This window comes from Lagenorhynchus albirostris, chromosome 10, assembly GCF_949774975.1.
Source record: "Lagenorhynchus albirostris chromosome 10, mLagAlb1.1, whole genome shotgun sequence".
In the NCBI taxonomy this organism is placed as follows: Eukaryota; Metazoa; Chordata; class Mammalia; order Artiodactyla; family Delphinidae; genus Lagenorhynchus; species Lagenorhynchus albirostris.
In genome coordinates, this window is record NC_083104.1 from 44,727,999 (window position 1) to 44,751,809 (window position 23,811).

General features: G+C 38.6%; 1 protein-coding gene across 1 annotated transcript in view; it reads right to left on the reverse strand.

Moving 5' to 3' along the window:
* ULK4 (unc-51 like kinase 4) overlaps window positions 1-23,811 on the reverse strand; it is a 506,210-nt gene that overhangs the window by 215,309 nt on the left and 267,090 nt on the right. The gene's annotated exons all lie outside the window — the stretch shown is intronic.

Below are 23,811 nucleotides of genomic sequence, written 5' to 3' on the forward strand. Positions count from 1 at the left end.
GAGTCATCAGTAATATTACCCTCAAAGAAAGAAGGCAGTGTTCCAGTCAATTTCATCAACAGCAAACAAAACTAAAGCAAAAGCTTGGTTCCAAATGAGAGGCAGAAGAAAATACCCAATGGTGCTTTGACCAAACACCTGCAGTTCTGAAGATGGAGGTAAGCCAGCCCTTGGAGAAGGCATAGGGAGCAAAGGGGCTCAAGTTACAATCTCTACGTCTCAGGGTCATCCCAGCTGCTTTCCAGCTTGGGGAGCCCAGGGCAAGTTTCTGCACCTTGTTGGCCTTGCTTTCATCATCCGTACAATGAGCGGTTTTTGAATAAATGATTTTCAGGAATACTCTATCTCTAAACCCTCTGTGATTCAAAAAAGGGTGACTGAATGAAATTGAAGGAAACAAAACCCAAATCAGAAGAATTGTTTCCAACAGGAACGAAGTCTTCTGGGCATGGTGCAGTGGAAGAGCTCTTAGGAGGGAGGGGGGGACAAACTATAATGCCCAGACTCAGTTACGGTAGAAATTGTTAACAGAATGAGAAACAAAAGCCCTATGATTTATTCAGTTATTTATACCTAATATCCAAGAGATACCTAAAGAAAAAAACTGGATTAAATCCAAAATTTGGTGCTTATATAGACAGAAGATCATACTGTCTGCCAATCACTCATTTATGTATCTGTAAATGGAAAGAGCTGATAGCTTACATTTTACTGAAAATGTTAACACTAAATCATTGCTCTTTGGGGACTCATTTTTTAATTGTGCAAAATTCTACAGGCTTTAACAATAAGATGCACATTAAGACATTTGAAATCTAAGTGATCTCTTGATATTGGACTGAAAGTCAAAGCAGTGGACCACAGGACAAATAGAACACTTCACCCATGAAGGTTGACTATTAGCTTTCTTTCATGGTCTGTAAACGAGTTATTAAACTCCTCTATAAAGTTTTATTACTGTTCTAATCCCATTAATAACTGTCATCACTTTCAATGGCCTACTGTTTGCTGAATATGTCAACAATGTGCTGCAATAATGGTCACCTGGCATTTGATTTTTTTCTCTAAAACTAAGGATATAAAAGAGAAGGCGTTAGACACACTGTGCAACACTGATTATATCATTTAAAGGAAAAAAGAAAGAGCCAGATGTTAGCTGTCTCTCTTTGTACAGGTATAACCTGCTTGACTCCACATTTTCGTCTTTAGTTCCTGAGTGTCAGCAGCCTAGACAGGAGGGAATAAAAGTAAATGTGTGTTTCAGCACATTGGGAAAGCACTTAACAGAGAAAACAATTTACATCTTCATAGTGTTCTTTCATTACGTTAACTTCTCCTCTGCTTTTCATCTTAGAGGTTGTAGGAATATTTGCAAACTACTGGCAAGTATAAGAAAGAATCACAGAATCTCTAGAGCTGTCAAGGGGCTCTAGAGGCCCTCAGCCAACCTCCCATCCACACTGGAATTGCTTATCTGTTTGGTCTCCCTTGAAGACTGGTGGCACTCACTTTGTCCAGAAGCCAACATCTTTCTACTTAAGTTTTCAGACCCTTGGACAGAACTGTCTTATGCTGAACAGGAAGTGGCTGCCCTGGAACTTTCCCTAGGACCCAAAGTCCTGCCTACTGGAGCAACTCACAACATGAACCTCCTCCCGTTTCCCAGGAGAGGCAGACACATTTGCAGACAGTGCTGGAAGCTCTGATTAATCATCTGGCTTACAAGCCAAACATCCCAGCATCCTCTGCACTCCTTAGAAGGAATGGTTTCCATTAGCCTCTCCACCATGGATGCCTAAAGCTAAGGAGCCTCTAGTTTTACCTGCAACGTTTCTTTAATGTTTAACCCAGAAGTAAACTCAACATTCTTCCTTATACAGACGAGTCATTTGATGCCCCACAGTTGGGCCATCAGACAGTAGTCCACCTGCTGAAAGCAATGTGGTCGAGAATTTGAAGTTGAAGCACATGTGAACATATGGGGAAAACAGGGACAGGAAAATCAAAGTACATTCATGGAAACCTTAATAATAAGACATGGAACAAACACAAACAATATAAGGAACACTTTACTCATTTTAAACATTTCATACACTATAATTAGTAAAATGGGAACTTTAATATTTATTTCTTTTACGTGGCTCATGTTTGATAAGAATTTTTCAGGATCTTCTGATCCTCCAGTTTCAAGGAAGTTACTTCCAAAGTGGAGTTAATATCTTGCAAAATACATACATACTAAAAAAAAATTTTTTTTAATTTAGTCTTTGATGTCACAATAGTTGCTATCTGCAAAGTATTTGTGCTCTTCTTTCCAAACTGTGGAATCTTTGCTGGAAAGTGGCTGCTCAGCCCGGCTCTCCATTCCCCAAACTCCTTGCGTCCTCACATAGCCCAGACACCAGTTCTCACCCATGGGATGTGAGCAAGAGGGACATGTGTTATTTCCAGCTGGATTTCTTTGTTGATTGTGGTAAAAATACATATATAACATAAAATCTGCCACTTTAACCATACAATTCAGTGACATTTAATACATTAATAATGCTGTGTAACCTCTGTCACTATTTCCAGACCATTTTCACCATCCCAAACAGAATCTCTGTACCCATTAAATAAAACTCCCCATTTCCCCCTTCTCCCAGCCCATGGTAACCACTATTCTACTTTCTGTAAAATATAAGTAAAATCATACATTATTTGTCCCTTTGTGTCTGGCTTCTAATATTTAGCATAATGTGTTCAAGGTTCATCCATGTTGTAGCATGGATCAGAATTTTATTCCTTTTTATGGCTGAATAATATTCCACTGTACATATATACTACATTTGTTACCCATTCATCTGCTGATGGACATGTGGATTATTTCTACCTTTTGGCTATTGTGAATAACGCTGCAATGAACATTCACACGAAAGTATTTGTTTGAGGCCCTGTTTCACTTCTTTTGGGCATATACCTAGGAGGGGAATTGCTAGATCACATGGTAACTCTATGTTTAACTTTTGAGGAATCACCATACTGTCTTCCACAGCAGTCATACCATTTTACACTGCCACCAGAAATGCATGAGGGTACCAGTTTCTCTGTATCTCAACAACACTTGTTATTTTCCTTTTTTAAAATAAATAGTTGTGATTCTAGTAAGTTCAAAGAAATATCTCATTATAGTTTTGATTTGCATTTCCATAATGACAAATAATGTTGTGCATCTTTTCATGTTCTTATTGGCTATTAGTATTATTTTTTGAGAAATATCGATACAAGTTCTTTGCCCCTTTTTCAATTAGTTGTTTGATTTTTGTTGTTGTTGAGTTGTAGGAGTTCTTTATATATTCTGGAAATTAATTCCTTATCAGATAGATAATTTGCAAGTATTTTCATCTCTAGCTGGGGTTCTTGAGAACCAGGTTGTCTTCTCCACTATATTACTCTTCTGCCTGTTGGATGCAGAGGATTCAAAGACCCAGGAGAATGACAGATGCATGAAATGGAATGAGATGAAAGAAAGCAGCCCACTGACCAGGAAAGCCACAAATTCTACTATTATACAACTGATATACTTCTTTTGTGTTAATCTACTGAAATTTTGGTTCTTTTTTTCCCACAAGCTAGCATTACCCAACTTAACAGTTGTCTGTACAAATGTTCACAGCCTACTTATATCATCTAAGAGTTAATTATCTCCATCTCCAAGATGTCCTCTCTATTAGTGCCTCTTAATTATGGTCTCAGGCCTTCCCTGATTAGCCTCTCTGTTTTTCAATTATCACAGACTAACATCATCATCATTTTATGTAGCCAGATTTATCTATAGTTCTGAAATTCCTCCATTCTTCTTTCTGTAAATGAGATATTTTCCATCCTAAGCTCTTAGGCACCCCTATTTCTTTGTAACTTCTTAAGAACTATAACTCTGAGTATAAGCTTCCAGTTATAAGATGAATAAGTTCTAGGGATCTAATGTACAGCATGGTAATTATAGTTAATAATGCAGTATTATATACTTGAAAGCTGCTAAGACCGTAGTACTTAAATGTTCTCGCCACAAGAAATGGTAATTATGTGGCATAATATAATTTTGCAATATATGTGTATCGAATCAACAGTGTATACCTTAAACATATACAACATTATATGTAAATTATATCTCAATAGAAAAGGAAGGAAGCAAGGGAGGGAGGGAGGGAAGGAGGAAGGAAGGAAGGATCCCACAAATAAATATTAATTATAAAAAAAGAACAACAGCCAGTCAGAATGGCCATCATTAAAAAGCCTACAAATAATAAACGCTAGAGAGTGTGTTGAGAAAAGGGAACCCTCTTACACTGTTGGTGGGAATGTAAACTGGTGCGGCCATTATGGAAAGCAATATGGAGATTCCTTAAAAAACTAAAAATGGAGTTACCATATAATCCAACAATCCCATTCCTGGGCATATATCCAGAGAAAACTCTAATTCGAAAAGATGCACCCCAATGTTCATAGCAGCACTATTTACAATAGCCAAGACATGGAAGCAACCTAAATGTCCATTCACATATAAAATGGATAAAGAAGATGTGAGATATATAAACACACACACACACACACACACACACACGCAAAATAGAATACTACTCAGCCATAAAAAAGAATGAAATAATGCCATTTGCAGCAACATGGACGGACCTAGAGATTATCATACTAAGTGAAGTAAGTCAGGCGAAAAAAGATAAATACACAATACCACTTATCTGTGGAATCTAAAATATGATACAAATGAACTAAATAAGTTCAAAACAGAAACAGACTCACAGATAAAGAAAACTTATAGTTACCAATGGGGAAAGGGGTGGCGGGATAAATTAGGAGTTGGGATTGAAAGATGCAAGCTACTGTGTATAAAATAGATAAACAACAAGGTCCTACTGTATAACACAGGGAAATATATTCAGTATCTTGTGGAAAAAAACTATAATGGAAAAGAATATGAAAAAGTATATGTGTGTGTGTGTGTGTGTGCGTGTGTGTGTGTGTATATATATATACCTGTATAACAATCACTTTGCTGTATACCTGAAATTAACACAACATTTTAAATTAACTATACTTCCTTTTTTTTTTTAAAAAAGGGCTCTGAGATCATATTTGTGAATTTTTCAATACACTGCATTGTAACCTACTTGGAGCAGTAAAGTTTAACTCATTTAAAATGCCTGATACTGTCTTAGAATCTAATATCTTATCTTGGGCTTCACTTTTCTCACTCTAATGATCTGCTTATATGGTCCCATGCGAGGACCACTCAGTTATTTTTAGTACTTATTTTTAAATACTTATGCTAAGTGTATTAATTATACATGACAAATCTACATATATGATCATTTAATCCTCCAAACACACATATGAAATAGGTACCATTATCCTAAAGAGATTAAGACCCAAAATATCTCACCAAATAAACTGTAGACTCAGGATTAAACCCAGCTATTTCAATGACCATACCATATTACTTTCTTCCACTCACATGCTAACTTCTCAAATTCTTCCCTAAATAATGGACTTACATATTTCCTTTTTCTGGGAAGATAACTTCAAACCTCTTTGAGTAGCTCTTTGAGATATATTTATAAGAGGTACAACTCATTGTATGCTATTTCCTGACACTATTATAGATTTGCACTTTCTATTATATGTCCCTCCTTCCTATTTTTAACATGCTTTTAATCTGACCTAGCCAAAGAGCTTGTTAAATGTCTTTTCTTTTATTAAAAAACTTTTTTGGTAAGTTATAATATGGCTTTGATATCTCAGAGTATTTCAGATTAAGAAGCCTAAGTGAGCACTGGTGACAAGACTCTTGGGAAGGGGAATAAAGACATTCCATATCAATGAAACATTAAAGAAGGAAAAGTGGACAGTTCAATCTATTTAACACATAGTTCTCCATATTTCAAGATTAAGGTCAGACAAAATGAAGGAAGCAAAAATAGAATCACTGCTTGTAAGTTTGCAGCTCCCAAAAACTGCTCTGCAAAATCCAAGATTATGTTCTCAGTTTCTACCAGTGGTTTTCGTTGTGCTCCAAAGCAACAGGATCTGCCCCTTGGAGATTAGTCAGCTGGATTCCAAAAGTGAGGAACTGGGTAAGACCTGGGTAAGCAGCCCGAATTTTAACCATTTTGGTGGCCTTAAAAGAACTCAGCTTCTACTGTCTTACGTATATCAGGTTCTGAATAAACATACGTCGAGGGAATAAATATATGAAACACATCACTGCAGATGAGGTCTGAAGTCAGACAACACATATGGCATAGGGCATACTGCGGCTGAGACTGTGGAACGTGAGCCCTACTCTTAGCCACTATCACTCACTCACTCACTCGCTCAGTGCATATTGAGCGATGACCACGCACCAGGAACTGTGCAGGGGATGCAACTGTGAATGGGACAGGCAGGTTCCTGTCTCCGTGAGGCTTTCATTCTAGCAGATGGCATGGACATTAACCAATTAATTACATAATTCATATTTTAATTAAAATTGTAATATGTGCAACAAAGGAGAATATGGGATATCAAAGAAGGCTTCCTGGAGAAAATGGTGTTTGAACTGAGCACTGAAGGAAGTAATAAGGTAAGAAGGGTGGGGAATGGTACGTGGGATGGCATGCGGTGGAAAGCAACACAGTACCTGACAGAACCAGAGACAAGGTGACTGTGGCTAGAGCACAGACAAAAGAGGGAAAAGTGGCTTGAAATGAAGTTGGTGAAATAAGAGCTATTGGTTATGTTAATGATTCCAGTCTTGCTCCTAAGAGCAGCAGAAAGCTAGCAGACGGAGTGATATGATAAAATGTGCCCCCTAAAATGATCATTCTGGCTGTCGCTACATGAAAAATACATCAGAGAGTTCTCATCTCCTTCTCCAAGATTCTTCTGTTCCAAGATCAGTCCTCCACAAATCATGAAAAAAATGTCAACATCCTTAACCTTTGGGGAAATGCAAATCAAAACCACGTGCGATACCACTTCATACCATTAGGATAGCCATAATAAAAAAGGACACTTAATAACAAGGGTTGGAAAGGGTGTGGAGAAACTGGAACCCCCCATAACACTGCTGGTAGAAATTTTAAATGGTGTAGCCACTTTGGAAAACAGTGTGGCAATTCCTCAAAAGATTAATAATAAAGTTACTATATGACCCTGAAATTCAAGTCCTAGATATATGCCAAGAGAAATGAAAACATATGTCCCCACAAAAACTTGTTCATGAATATTCACAGCATTCACAATAACTGAATGATGGAAAAACCAGATGTCCATCAACCGATGAATGGATAAACAAAACGTGGTATATCTATACAGTGGAATATTATTCTGCAAGAAATGAATGAAGTCCTGAGATATGCTACAATATGGATAAAACTTGAAAACATGATGCTAAGTGAAAGAAGCCAGTCACAAAAGACCACATATTATATAATTCCATGTATATGAAATTTCTAGAACAGGTAAATCAATAAAAACAGAATAGATAAATGGTTTCCTAGACAGAGGGGATTGGGGGGATGTGATGAATGACTGCTGACCGGCATGGGGTTTCTTTCTAGGATGAAAAAATGTTCTAAAACTGACTGCACAACTCTGTGAATACACAAAAAAAGAAAACCCACTGAACTGTACCATTTACATGGCTGAGTTGTAAGGTATGTCAATTAAATCTCAATAAAGCTGTTTTTAAAACAGTGACTAAAAGGTAGAGGGAGTCCAGGAACAAGCGACTATCATTCACCCAGACGCATCCTCCCCTTCCCCATTCTTATTCTTCCTTCTCTCACCTCTTCATCCTTTGAATGGACTTTCAAAGGGATGCCCAGTAGTGACCCTGGTAACAAATCAATGGCCAACCAGGAGTCCAGGAGAAAGTACAGGGAAAAACCATCAATACCACAGTCCTAAAATTGGCCCTCAATGCTCTCCTCCAGTCTTTCCTGATCGCCAAAATACTCAGGATTAGAGGTGAAAAGAAAACTGGGACCAAGTACGGAGTCCACTGGCCTGAAGTAGGCCAGAGACAGGAACACACCTGAGAGAGGAAGAAGAGCGAAGGCTGAAATAAAGAAGGCAAACCCAGGTGAAAGGTGGGACTGAGAACATCACCGGAAAATATAACAGGGTCCAAATAAACATTTTAGGATTCTGCAACACTGCTTCTGTTCTCTGCTGTGATTTATTCCATACGACTGTCCAACTGGGGCATCTGCGCCAACTGAGCAAGTGAAAGATTCTTGAGAGCCCCCCTCTGCCCCCCATCTCTTGTAGGTCTCATACAGGGCCTCACTGAGACCCAAATCCTACAGCATGGCTGGAGGGGAATTAAGACAGCATTGCCTATTCCTATAAACAAAACAGAATCCAAAACTAATTTTAGCTTCTCGATTAACTAACAAGAAAAAATGATCTTGATTCCCCGGCTGTATGTCTCCTGCCTCCCTTCCCAATCCACTCTCTACCCTTCCCCACCCAGCCCTGGGTGCCACGCAGGGCCCAGGAAGCTGTCTTTCAGGACTGTGGCGCTTATGTGGGGAAAATATATACCTTGCTCAGCCTAATGAGGTATATATTGCTTACCTTTGTATAAAATTCACAATATTTGGCAGATATATTTCAAAGGTTTTGCAATTTTTAAAAACTTCACTAAAAATGGAGTTGTACTTTTGCTCTATTTGGGTCTGGGAATGTAGATGTAAAATTAAAGTCACTTTTTTCCTATTACCAGAAACATTCAAAAGGGCCTTTAAAAATCAAATCTTTAATTCATCTAGCAAGTCATTATTATTTCCCAAGGATGGTACCAAATAGTGGTAATAATACAGCTATTTGTTGGGAGTCCTTTATTTATTAAGCACTTTACATATTGATACATTATCTCATTTAAATCTTACCAACCCTGCAAAGAAGATTTAAGCTCTATTTTATTGATGAGGAAACCAACTTCACGGTGCTACTGTAAGGACAGAATAGAATGATGGAATTTCAGATCTCCATAAATTTTCACTTTCTGAAAGGAAAATTAAAATAATGTACTCCCTCAGAGAGCAGGAGGTATAAATAACGATCAGACAGGAGACTGACCACAGCCCATAGACAGACATGCCCTTGAGAAGCACAGACTGGCACAGTCTAGGCTGGAGGTCACTTAATACTACTATACCCTGAAACCACTCTTCAAATGACTGCCTTCGCAGGTCAATGTTTTTTTATGATTTTCTGTTAGAGCTTAGGTCTAACTGTATACTTGAATTTATCAATGGAAATTTATAGACACAGGCATTTACGTATAAAGAATTCATCTTACAGCCCACTTGTTAGGGAGGGTTTTGTTAACTACAGCATCTTTCCTGACAGGTTTCAGAAGTCTTTAAGACTTCATTTACCTGCATAGTACCTGAATGAGTCAAGTAATACTACAGCCACTTTACAAGTAGGAAGCCAAGTAAATGCGGAAAAGGGAAAAGTATCTGCTTTTTCTTTGATTCACTCAGTACAGTAAACTGTTGGTTCATATGAGTGGCAAGACAAGAAATGAAAAGATACACTTCGTAGCAATAGAAACTGAAAGAGAACCTTGTATCTTACCTCGCAATTCCATTAAAGGAAAATATATCTAGTTCAATGAAGGCTTTTCCAGATACCTAGTTTTATATCGTACCCGCATGCAGCACTGAAAACTAATGCTGCAGTGTGTTCTTGTCCGAGAAGGAAGATATAACCTGAGATTTAAGTTGGGATCCTTGTTTTCCTCAAGTTTTAGCACAAGCCTATCTTTATCCAAGTATTAGCTTAACAGAGAAGGGTTCTCAAAGCATCTTTAAGAGAAAAGAAAAGCCAACTTGACATCCACCTTATACTATTCTTAAATGAAGTCTGGTAATATTATCTTACTGAATAATGTCATGTCAAATTCAAGAAATGCCCACTCTATGTTCAGCCTAAGTTCAATATTTTTGAGAGCATTCATATCTTATACATTTCCCCTATATTCACTTAAAATAAGAACAATTTTTAAAACTAAGAGCTGGATTATACCTATTCGTCGCATAAGAATTTACTTCAGATTCAAAACTTCATGTAGATATGTTTAAATACTCTTTGAAGCTAATAGGGGCAGTTTGTTAATGCAAAGTTTTCGTGATACCAAGGTAGTGAGAAATCAGAAAAGTTCAAGTACATGATGAAAATAACTGTTATTTAAACATACAGAAGTTTCTCAGGTGACAAGATTTTAAATTAGATTATTTGGGACTTCCCTGGCAGTCCAGTGGTTAAGACTTCACCTTCCAATGCAGGCGGTGCAGGTTCGATCCCTGGTTGAGAAGCTAAGATCCCACATGCCTCGCGGCCAAAAAATCAAGACATAAAACAGGAGGAATATTATAACAAATTCAATAAAGACTTAAAAAAAATAAATTAGATTATTTGTGCCTTTTCTTTTAACATTAAAATGTAAGCATTTTGCTAAGTGAAAGACGCCAAACACAAAGGCTTCATATTATATGATTCCATTTATATGAAATGTCCGGAATAAGCTAATCCACAGAGACAGAAAGGAGTTAGTGGTTTCTGCGGGAACGAACGAATGGGAATGACTGCTAAGGAGTACACGGGATTGTCTGAAGTCATGACAGTGTTCTAGAATTAGATAATGGAGATAGTCCCACAACCTTGTGACTACACTAAAAAGCAGTGAACTGTGCACTTTAAAATGGTGAATTTTGTGGCATGTGAATTACACCTCAGTGTTTAAACCTACACATTAAACAAGTGAAATTTCACTAAATACAGAAGAGTTAAGCATTTTCTAGAACTATCTTGGAGATAACATTAAAAAAAAAAATCAATCCTTGGGACTTCTCTGGTGATCCAGTGGATGACAATTCACCTTCCAAGGCAGAGGACGCCGGTTCGATCCCTGGTCAGGGAACTAAGATCCCACATGCCACGGGGCAAATAAGCCTGTGCACCACAACTACTGAGCCGGTGTGCTCTAGAGCCCGTGCGCCACAACTAGAGAGCCCGTGTGCCCCAACTACTGAGCCTGTGTGCTCTGGAGCCCGAGCACCACAACTAGAGAGCCCATGCACCACAACGAAAAGTCCACATGCCGCGACGAAGATCCTGCGTGCCGCAACTAAGACCCAATGCAGCCAAATAAATAAATAATTTTTAAAGCAGTCCTAGCTCCCCCATCACAGAATCTTTAGGCATGGAGACCACAGGAACTGCTGATAGGTAGAACAGGGCATTCAGAAAGATGAGGGTGCAGGAAACTCACGTGAAATGCTTGAGACCATTAAGGAAATTAAGCCATAGCAGTCAGGGAGTCACAGTCAGGGGCCCTTGTTTGGTAAAAGACTACCATGCTTACTTTGGTGACGTTGACCATGGCCACTGAATGCATTTAAGGATTGGGAAGACAACCCAGAACCAAGCAGAACTTTAGAAGAACCCAACTTCACTGGGGTCCACGGGAGTTACCCCAACTTAGGCAATTTGTTAATGTAAGAGTTTTCACAGCTTACCCTAGAGCTTAGCCCACAGACAAGAGAGTCAAAATAACAGATTTTTGTTTTTGTTTTAATTCACTGAGTTATGGGGTGGTTTGTAATCCAACAACAGCCAAATGAACTTGAAATAAACTCCATCTAGAATGAATAGGTATAATTGAATAAATCCCCTCAATAAAGGACAAGTAAAGTGAACACTGAAATCAAGGAACACCAAACATTGACAGATATGTTAACAAGGGATGCTATAAATAGTTACACAGGGTAGTAAAGAAATACACATGCCTCTTATCAATAGTTAGCTGAAAAAACTCAATACAATATTTCTGGCATCTTAAATGTAAAATATTATAAGATAGCAACTGTGATATTACTACAGTCTAAACTTTACTTGCATACTGGAAGGTATTTAATTCCTCCTATAAGTAACTGAAATAACAAATGGTATCTAAGGGACTTCCCTGCTGGTCCAGTGGTAAAGAATCTGTCTTCCAAGGCAGGGGACAGGGGTTCGATCCCTGGTCGGGGAACTAAGATCCCACATGCTGCGGGGCAACTAATCCCATGTGCCACAACTACTGAGCCTGCGCACCTCAACTAGAGAGCCTGCGTGCCGCAAACTACAGAGCCCATGCGCCCTGGAGCCCACGCACCACAGCCAGAGAAGAGAAAAAACAACCCACACGCCATAACTAGAGAGAAGCCGTGTGCCACAATGAAAGATCCCACATGCCTCAATGAAGATCCTGTATGCTGCAACTAAGACCCTATGCAGCGAGAGGGAGGGAGGAGGGAGGGGAGAGGGGAGGAGGAGGGGAGGGGGAGGGGGAGGGGGAGGAAGAAGGAAGGAAACAAATGTTGTCTAAGTAGTCCCAACAGGGAAAACTAGAATCAACTAAGGTAAAAATCACAGATAAGCCAGTTTTAGTTCAAGGTAAAGAAACACTTTCTAACAATTAGAATTCTTCAAAGGATGGAGTGTGCTGTTCCTGTGGAAAAAGCGCTTTGTAATTCCAGACCCATTCACACAGCAATCCCTCAGGGTGACAGCAAACAAGAGTCCGGCTCTGTGTGGGAGCTGAGTCTATACAGCAAAGATTTTCCAACCTGGGTTATCATTAGCCTCACCTGGAACCGTCCTCAGTCCCACTGCTTCCCAAGCTACTGGTCTAATCTTCACAAGTCAACCAAGATAGAGGGGTAAGTAGGTAGTCAGTAATTACCAACCAACTTCCTAATCCTCAGTTCAAATTGAACTGCAGTCTAGCCATGTTTCCAAACAGCTTTTGACAAAAATGACTCTGTACTCCCCGAAGGCACCAGCCAGTTCTGCTGGCTTTTCCGCGTGTCTTGCCCAGTGTTTCCTCTGCTGCGGCCACACTGGCCTCCCCACTGTCCCTCTGACCTGCCAGGCAGGCTCCCACCTAGGATTCACACCTACTGTTCTCTCCGCCCACCTTCCCTCAGGTTTATCCCTATGGCTGCTTCTTCACTTCCTTCCAGCTTTTACTTAACAGCCATATTCACAGTGAGGCCTTCCTTGGCTCCCCAAGGTAGGATGTCGACCTCACTCCCATCCAGACACCTCATTCCCCCTTTTTCTTTTTTGACTCCTTCAGTATTTATCACCGTGTAACATCTAACTTTATCTAATGTAAACTTCTTGTTCGTTTTTTTGGTTTGTTGTCTATTTTTTTCCACCAGAATGTCTGCCCCAAGGTAGAGGTCTTGCCAGTTTTGTCCATTGCATATTCCTTACACAGAGAACAATGCCTGGCGCACAAATACTTGTTGAAAGACTGGATGATCTAGATCAGGGTGGAAAATCATCTGTTTTGTAAATAAATGTTTACTGAAACACAGTCATGTTCATCCCTTTATGTATTTATTGTCTATGGCTGTTTTCCTGCTACAAGAGCAGAACTGTGTAGCTGCAACAGATTATGGCCGACAAAGTCTAAAATATGTAAAATCCGGCTCTTTACAGGGTAGTGTGCCAACCCCAACTGCGCCAGTCATGGTGTCATGTAACGCTCTGGTTCTAAATGTCTAGGTAACTATACTAAAGACGGCCATGGATTCATTGCGGCTCTTCTCATCAAAGACGGAGCCTCTTTCCCTATCCCTAGACCCAGGCTGGCTTAGTGATTTCCTTCAGTCAATAGCACGTGATGGAAGTGACAGAAGATTCCCGAGCCCAGGCCACGAGGGTCCTTGCAGCTTCCACGCAGACTCTTCTTGAATGCTGCCACCACGGGAAAAAGCCTGAGGGCGCCTCCTACACACACACACACACACACACGCACGCACGCACGCACGCACACACACACACACACACACACACGAGCGAGTCCAGCTGACACCAGCAGAGCCCAGACTGTGCTGCCGACCCACGGAAGAGTAAGCAAATATTATTTTAAGTCACTTAGCTTTAAGGGGTGGTTTATTATCTAACAAAGGCTAATTGACTCAGTAAGATGTATTTATTATGATTTTTAGACTAAGCCCTTAGGGCAAATATTCCACTTCTTCTTCACAAATCCTCACACTACCGTGAAGGCAGTGGCCTCTTTCTGAATATATTCATTTAAATGTAATTTTCGGTTACTTCTTAAGTTGAATCATAGTTTAATAACTGAATTTTACCAGTATGTTGATGTGAAAATTTCAGAGTAGTTTTGGGAGAGTCTGAGTTAGTTACTGTACAAGAGGGGTTGGCAAACCACGGCCAGTGGGCTGGCCACCTAATTTTTTAAAGAAAATTTATGGACACAAGGTCATAACCACTCATGTATGCATTCTCTGTGGCTGCTTTCCTGCTATACTGGCAGTATTGAGCAGTAGCGACAAAGATCATATGGTCCTACAAGCCTAAAATACTCACTATCTCGTCCTTTACAGGAAAGTTTGCCAACTCCTGCTCTGTGACATCATTTTGAATGTTATTCTTAAATATAAAGGAATCTAAGAGAGCTATCAAGTACACCTTCAAAGCCCAAACAGCTCTCATAGTGATTTTCTGGTCTCTTGAGGAAACACCGATTTAGGCAGTTTTATAATAAACCTAGCAAGAAATGAGTGTTTTGATTTCTGACACACCATAAACCAACAGGGACAAACAATTTCCTTAAATGCTCCTTTGGAGGTGCTACAGTTTTTTGGCTACTGCAGTGTGTCATGTACATCCATTATGCTGACAGCTCTGCTGGTAAAACTGAAGCTGGAATTAATATCCATTATCAAAAGGTCATTGCACCGAGATGAGCCGGCAGCCCATTTTAAAATGTTAATAACTCTAACACTTTTTTCAAATATAAACAAAAGGTCTTTGTTTTTTAATTCTTTCCCTAAACGTTTCATTTAAAAATGAACATGTTTAAGCAAAACACCTGAATTATACAATGCACCTGCATACTGGAGATGTGTCAATGACTCTACTTCTCAGAGTTTGCATACTTTGTGGGATGCCTACCAGGTGGCAGACGCTGTACGGAGGTCCTCACATATATTACCTAGCACACCTCAGTGAGCCTAAGATGCCAGTGATCAGAAGGAACAGTATTATTTTATGTACCACTAAGAACGAAAAAACGCTACCAATTACATGGCACACGCTTTATCACTTAGAACTTCGTCTTACACTCAATGCAAGTGCTCTGAGACTTATTTTGATATGAATTTTCTCATATATTGCCTTTATAATACATAAAAAAGGAAATCTAAGTAAAATTAATCGCTTGAGTTTTTCTAAAAAATTCTTCCCATTTGGAGGCTGACTCGTCTCATTTGTCAACTCGGAATCACCAACGTCCACGTTGCTCCGTAAGCTTTGTTCCATGAGAACACGGATGCAAGAGAGCACTGCAAAGCATCTCTCCTGAGGTCTCTGGGTTCACTTCCAGGGCACTCACACCCAGTCCACAAGGTTCAACACACACATGTCAGCAGCAAAAACTATATCAGGACTGCCATGTGGATAGCAATGGTTGAAGTACTTATTTCAGAGATATTAAAATGGGAGGGGCAAAAAAATGTATGCCTTAGAATTCATTCTACCACTGGATGTTAGTGTGTGGTCTGAGGATGAAAGTCAGTTTGACACTGGCCTAATACAGCACCGTAATGAAGCATTTCAAGGCAGGAATAATCATTTCTACTCCATCTGCAGTACAGCTCACTTATATTGGGGTGATTTTTTAAGGTATTAATGTTACAAGTTAACTATGTTTGGAAGAGGGAATTTAATTCCATATGACAAGTAATGAATACATAAACCAATGATTGAGCCAGAATTGATCCAAAATAAAAATTAACAAGAAGACTTCATTCAAGCCAACCATATACATTCAAGCCCATACAGTGGCAGATCATTAGTAACTCTTCATGTGGCCATGCTCCACTGAATCTTAATACACTCTGGGTTGGCAAACACCCAACAGCTCTTTTACCCAACTTTGGAAAAATCAGCCCACACATTTAGTAGCCAAAGGGTCTGGAAAGCAGCAGAGTATAACGGAAAGTCAGACCTGGTGTTATCTCTGGAGAATGAAATCAGACTTTCTGCAGCCACATGGGCCTCGCCTCTCCTCCCCTCTAAGCTCCCCTAGCAAGGGCCAGGAAGGAGATCCCAACCTCGGTGTACTCCTGGAATCCCACTACCCTTCCTCACCCCACCACACTTGCAGCCTGACCACCCTTCTCAGCCTTAAGACCACCTGGACTCAACATGCCCTCTGTCCCTACTCATGCTGTCACAAGAAGCTCAGGACTCCCAGTCACTCACAAATAGTAGAAACAGCAAGAGGATTTGTGCATCTCCTTTCAGAGGCCACATCCCATCCCTGCCCAACCTCTGAACCCCTTCCACTGTGATATTTGGAGCTCACAGTCAGTTATCAGCTAAATCCCTCAAATCATCCACTTCTCATCTATATGTACCTTTTATCTTGCTACTCTACCTGAAACCTGCCCCTTTTACAGCCTTGTCTCCTCAGCAGGACCTTCAAGTGATGGATACTTCTTTGTCCACTCTGTCCGCATTTAACACTGGGCCTTAGTGGTGTCGCCTTCTACCCTATTGCTGCTTCTAGACCAGATGTTGGCAAACTTTTTCTTAAAAGGCCCTGAGGAAAATATTTCAGTCTTTGTCTCAACTACTCAACGCTGCTATTATACGACAAAGCCAGCCATAGACAACATGCAAATGAATGGACATATCTATATTTCAACAAAAATGTATTTGTAAAAGTAAGCAGCCAGCTGGCAGGCTATAAGGTACTGAATCTCAGATCAAAAGTCTGTCCCACCTACTTCCCCTCCTCCAACTGCCATCATCCTAGATCACCCCTGCCGCCTTATTCTCTGAGCTCAATTTTACACTAACACTATTCTTCCCATAATTACTTTTGTGATGTCCACTCCACTCCACAAAACATGGCAAGGGGCTAGATATTATGAGAACTGAAGCTTATCCAGTTGGGGAGTGGGGATAGGCTGTAAGAAGAAAAAAACTATGAATGTAAACTGTCCCTGCATAAATGAAGGCCCTTGACACTTAAGCTTCGTGTTAAATCCGCCTGTGCTTCTTCCGGTGCTCCAAATCTAACAGTCCGCTGAACACAAAATTTCAGTAGATGCCTTCCATTGTCCTTCCATGCCTGACCTCTCAATTCCCTAAGATTCTGTCTTCTAGGATTTTTTCCTTTATCCTGCCTTGGCCATGCAATCCCATGCTTTCATGGGCTAGTAGCTGCAACCTCTGGAATCTCAATTTCAGGCACCTGACTCCTCATCCACTCTCTCAGCTGGCCAATAGGGCTACTAAGAATCTTACAGGCATTATTCCACAGTATCCTGATTCTCAGCCCACCTTAGAGAGGAGAATGTTTTGAAGGATTCATGGGTAGGCTTTTTGTTTAATGGAATAAACTTCAATAAGATTTACAGGAAACTAACAAAGTTTTTGCTAGAATTATAACGTCAGAAGAACCACCAGCTTGGATTAAAAAGGACAGGGATAATTCATTTTCAGAATGAAAAGAGGTATTGGGGCCCCCTAACTTCTATGCACAGGAATCAGGCTGAAAAACCTACTAAGCTATAAATACGGGTCATTCTTATGGAAAAGGAACAATGATTCAGATGTTTTAATAGTTTAAACAATTTTAATAGTTTGCCTTTCTAGAAATTGCATCTAAGTTATCTAATTCACTGGGATATAGTTAGTTTATAGTATTCCCTTAAAATCCTTCTTATTTCTATAAGGTCAGTAGTAATGACGTACCTATCCGCAAATTAGCTGATTCTTTCTTCTGCCATTTCATATCTACTGTTGAGAACCTCTCGTGAATTATTCATCTCAATTATTATACTTTTCAACTTCAGAATTTCCATTTGGTTCTTTTTTATAATGTTATCTCTACTGATATTCTCAACTTGTGCAGACATCATTTTCATGCTTTCCCTTTAAATCTTTAGACGTGGTTTCCTATAGTTCTTTGCATGTATTGATAACAGCTGATTTAAAATCTTTGTCTAGTTAATCCAACATATGGATCTCCTCTGAGATAGTTTTATTGACTGCATTTTTCCTGTATATGGGCCATACCTTCCTATTTTTTATTTTTTTGGGCATGCTTTGTAATTGTTGATTAAAACTGGATATCTTAGATCATATAATGTGTAAACTTTGGAAATCAGACCCCCCCCACACACACACACACTAACGGTTTTCAGTTACTGCTGTTTTGTTGTAGTTAGTTCAGTGACTTTCCTGTGCTAATTCTTTAAGTCTGTATTACCTGTAGTGTCAAGCCACAGAAGTCTGTGTCATTTAGCTCAGCACCCAGCTAAAGACTGGCCAGAGATTTCCTTAAATGCCTTGAATCAGTAAGTCTTCCACCTTTGCCAAGGGGCTGTGTGTGTGTGTTGGAGAATGCCTCCAACATTTAGGCACTTTACAGCTCCAGCCAGAGAGCCTTCTTCTCTTCTTATAGAGACTCATCAGTTTTTCTTGAATAAACATTCCTTACATTGTTGCAAGCCTATAGTAATTTGGTAATTTCCAGAGCTCACAAAGTTTACTACCAAACTTTTTTTTCCAGTGTTTTTGTTACTTTCATGGCAAGATAGGTTTATGGGGGTCATCAATGTACCCATTCTGGAAGCCTGCCTAGTAAGTTTTCTTTTAAAGAATTTCAGAGAAGAGGGAAAAAAAGATACTCTTTTCTAGTTAAGCCCTGCCTTGTATATTTTATTTCTTTCTGCAGATCTGAGTTTCAGTTTTCATCTGGTATCCCTTCCCTGTATCTTGAAAAGTTAATTTAACACTTACCATTAGGCAGAATATTCCCCTTCCTTTCATTTATCTGAAATGTCCATATTTCACCTTCACTTTGAAAGGATATTTTCACTGAATATAAAAATCTAGGTTGGCAGCTTTTATTATGTCAACACTCAAGGTATTTTTCTGCTCTTCTGGCCTCTACTGCTTCTGACAAGAGATCAGCCATCATTTGTATTGCTGACCTCCTTGATGTGTCATTTTTCTCTGAACACTTTCAAAATTTTTATCTTCAATTTTCAGAAGTTTGGATATTGTGTCCTTAGGTAGTTTCTGTTTTTCAGTCTTGCTAAGGGTTTTCTTAGCTTCTTGGCTCTATAAGCAAATATTTTCACCGAATGTGGGAATACTTTGGCCATTATTTATTTAAATTCTTCTTCTGCCCCATCATCCCTCTTCTGTTTCTGGGATTCCAATTACACATATATTAGAATGCTTGATTACTGTCCCGCAGGTCACTGACGTTCTTTCATTTTTTAAAAATCTTTCTCTTTGTTCTTCAAATGGGAAAACTTTACTAATCTTACAAGTTTAGTTACTGTTTCTTCTGCAGTTTTTGATCTGCTAAACTCCAGGGAAGTTTTCATTTCAGATATTATACTTTTTGGTTCTAGACTTCTACTTGGCTCTAGTTTTTCATAGATTCCATTTCTCTGATGAAATTCCCTACCTCTTTTCTCTTTGGCCTTGGATATATTTATAATAGTTGTTTAAAAGCCTGATCTACCATTTCACAATATATACACCTACCGAATCATCACACTGTATACCTTAAACTTACACATTGTTGTAGTTCAGCTGCATCTTTAAAAAGCTGGAAAAAACTCTAACCAAAAAAAAAAAAAAAAAAAAAAAGTGCAACACATGAAAACTGGTACAGATTCCTGGTTTTGAGCTTTTCAGAATTTGGGATGATTTTAGGAAGTACAAGAATGCCAAGACCACATGAAATCACCTTGAATAATACAGTGAGAGCATTACTCTCCTTTCAAATCTCCTGATTGTCAAGAAAGCATCAGTTGGGTGCTAGGGTTATCTTACCTCTCTATTATTTGCTAATAAACATTTTTAACAGATAGGAAAAAAGTGCCTGATCAGTAATTCCAACATCTGGGTGATCTTAGGCTTGGTTTGAACTGACATTTTATTATTATTATTATCATCATCATCATCATTATATCATCATCATGGGCCACATTTTCTAGCTTCTTTTTCATGTACATTAAGTTTTGGCTGTATACTTGTCACTGTGGATAATACGTTGTAGAGAGTGTGGGTTATATTGTCATCTCTTAAGTGGTATTTTGTTCTAGCAGGCAGTTAAATTCCTTGTGAATCTTTTGACCCTAAGGGATTAGTTTTATTATTTGTTAGGAAAGGTCTATAGTGGTTTAATCCTTAGTCCTAGGACATGGTCGAAACTCTATGGCAGGTCTAGAGTAGCCTTTAGTTTCAGGCTGGTGTAACTTTACTTAGGTGCATAGCAAGGTTTCTTCACTGGCTAGGATGGAATTCCTACATCTCCTATCACTGCATAATTTCTGCTAGGATGGAATTCCTGTATCTCCTATCACTGCATAATTTCTGCTATCTCAATTCAGTTCAAAAGAAGAGAGAAAAGAAGAGAGAAAACTTCCTTTAAAAAAAAAAAGAAGCAACATAGCAATGACACCAAAATCTAGCAAAAAACAGTATTTTTTAAAAAGAAACAGGAAACGAAACTACAGACCAATCCCACTTATGAGTAGCAATGGAAAATCCTGAATAAAAGATTAACAAAGAATTTAAGTAGCACAATTAAAGAATATTATATCACAATTAAGTGTGGTTACTGACTCAAATGCTGGGATGATTTAATATTAGGTAATCTATTAAATATAATCTGTTACATGAATAGATCCAAGGAAAAATCATTTGCTCATTTCCAGAGATGCCAAGAAAGCACTTGACAAAAGTCATTATTTATTCTTGATTACAAAACATAAAATTTAAATAGATACGTACTTCTTAAACAGAACAAAAGATTCTGAGGTAATACCAAGGTATCCTCTACCTCATTCTCTTTGAATCTTGCAGTTGGACAAGAGAGAAAAAGTAGAACTATAAAAGTTGAAAAGAAAGATGGTTACTAATGGTTATTATTATATAACCAGAAAGTAAACAGAATCATTTAGAAACGATTACTATGGAAAATAATAAGAGAATTAACCTAGGAACAAAGTGAATAAATAGAAATCAAAAACACATGCTAAAAAAAATAACTGAAAACTATATTGACAGAAAATTCCTTATTTCTAACAGCAAGCAAAAAAGGATGGGAAGAAACCTGGGAAGAGATTAACAGCAAGAAATGCATATGGCCTATATAAGGAAAACTATAAAGAAACAAAGTCAAACAAATGGGAAAACATAACATACTCTTAGGTCCGAAGACAACCAATCTCATGTGACTTGATGGAAGTACAAATTGGCATGTTACTTACACCACCTTGTCAATATCTATGGAAATTACAGATGCATATACCCCTTGATCCAGCTATTCTAACCCCAGGAATTTACCCTATAGATAGCCCTGCTCCTGTGTGAAGGTATGCATGCATAAGGTTATTCATTGCAGAACTATCTGTAACAGCAAAAGATTGGACATTACCCATATCCATTAGAGTACTGGTCTATTCTGACATACTCATAAAACAGAATAGGATGCTGCTGTATAAAAGAATAAATATTTCTATGCACTAAAATCCCTCAACTGTTGGCAATATTTATTACTACTGGGAATGTACATTTTTCTTAGGGGAGGAAAAAAATACTGCCAACATTTAAATATAATGACCACATAGAAACAAAACTCTAAATTCTTGGGGGAAAAAATCAGAACAGGGACTTAATGATCTTATCCACTGACTGATCTCATTCAAGTCTTATTTTTATGAACATTCAAATGAAAGATTTTATTAATATAAAAGTAGTAGACATTATGTTTAAAATGCAACAATATTCCCAACTTGATCTATAGAATCAATGCAATCCCAATCAAAGTCCAAGCAAGTTATTTTATTAGTATCAACAAACTGATTCTAAAGATTATATGAAAAGGCAAAGACCCAGAACAGCCAACACAATATTGAGGAGAAGAACAAAGTTGAAGGACTGATGCTACCCGACTTCAAGACTTACTATAAAGCTACAGACATCAAAGACAGTGTGGTACTGGTGAAAGAATAAGCAAATAGATTAATGGAACAGAACAGACAGTCCAGAAACAGACTCACATAAATATAGTTAAAAGATCTTTGGCAAAAGAGTAAAGGCAATACAATGGAGCAAAGACAGTCCCTTCAACAAATGGTGCTGGAACTAGACAGCAACATACACACACACACACACACACACACACACACACACACACACACATAAAACCTACCTTATACCTTTCACAAAAATTAACACACACACACACACACAAAACCTACCGTATACCTTTCACAAAAATTAACACACACACACACAAAACCTACCTTATACCTTTCACAAAAATTAACTCAAAATGGATCAGACCTAATTGTAAAAAATTCAAAACTATAAAATTCCTAGAGGATAACATAACAAGATGACATCGGGTATAGTGATGACTTTTGAGATACAACACCACAGACAAAATCCACAAAAGAAATAACTGATAAGCTGGACTTAATTAAAATTGAAAACTTGTCCTCTGCAGAAGACAATACCAAGAGAATCAGAAGACAAGCCACAAAACTGGGTGAAAATACTTGCAAAAGACGGATCTGATAAAGGACATTTGTTCAAAATATACAAAGAATTCCTGAAACCCAACAGTAAGAAAACAAATAACCCAATTAAAAATTAGGTTAAAGTTATTAGCAGAGATCACCAGAGAAGATATACAGATGGAAAACAAGAATATGAGAAAATGCTCCACATCATATGCCATCAGGGAAAGGCAAATTAAAACAATGAGCTACCACTACACACCTATCAGCATGTCCAAAATCCAGAATACTGACAACACAAACTGCTGGCAAGGGTGCTGAGGAACAGGACCTCTCCCTCACTGTGGGAATGCAAAACGGTACAGCCACTTTGGAAGACAATTTAGCAGTTCCTTACAAAATCAAACAGTTAGTGTATGATTAGCAATTGCACTTCTTGGTATTTACCTAAAGGAGTTCAAAACTTAAGTCCACATGGACATAGAGTCTGTCATACAGAGCGAAGTAAGTCAAAGAGAAAAACAAATACCGTATGTTAACACATATATATGTAATCTAAGGAAAAAAAAAGGTCATGAAGAACCTAGGGGTAAGATGGGAATAAAAACACAGACCTACTAGAGAACGGACTTGAGGATACGGGGAGGGGGAAGGGTGAGCTGTGACAAAGTGAGAGAGTGGCATGGACATATATACACTACCAAATGTAAAATAGATAGCTGGTGAGAAGCAGCCACATAGCCCAGGAAGATCAGCTAGGTGGTTTGTGACCACCTAGAGGGGTGGGATAGGGAGGGTGGGAAGGAGGGAGATGCAGGAGGGAAGAGATATGGGAACATACGTATATGTATAAGTGATTCACTTTGTTATAAAGCAGAAACTAACACACCACTGTAAAGCAATTATACTCCAATAAAGATGTTAAACAACAACAAAAAAGGTGCACACAGATATTTACAGCAGCTTTATTCGGAACTGCCAAAACCTGGAAGCAACCAAGATGTCCTTTGTTAGGTGAATGGATTAATAAACTGTGGTACATCCAGACAACGGAGAATTATTCAGTGCTAAAAAGAAATGAGCTATCAAACCATGAAAAGACATGGAGAAACCTTAAATAAACAGTACTAAGTGAAAGAAGCCAATCTGAAAAGACTACCTACTGTGTGATTCTAACTTT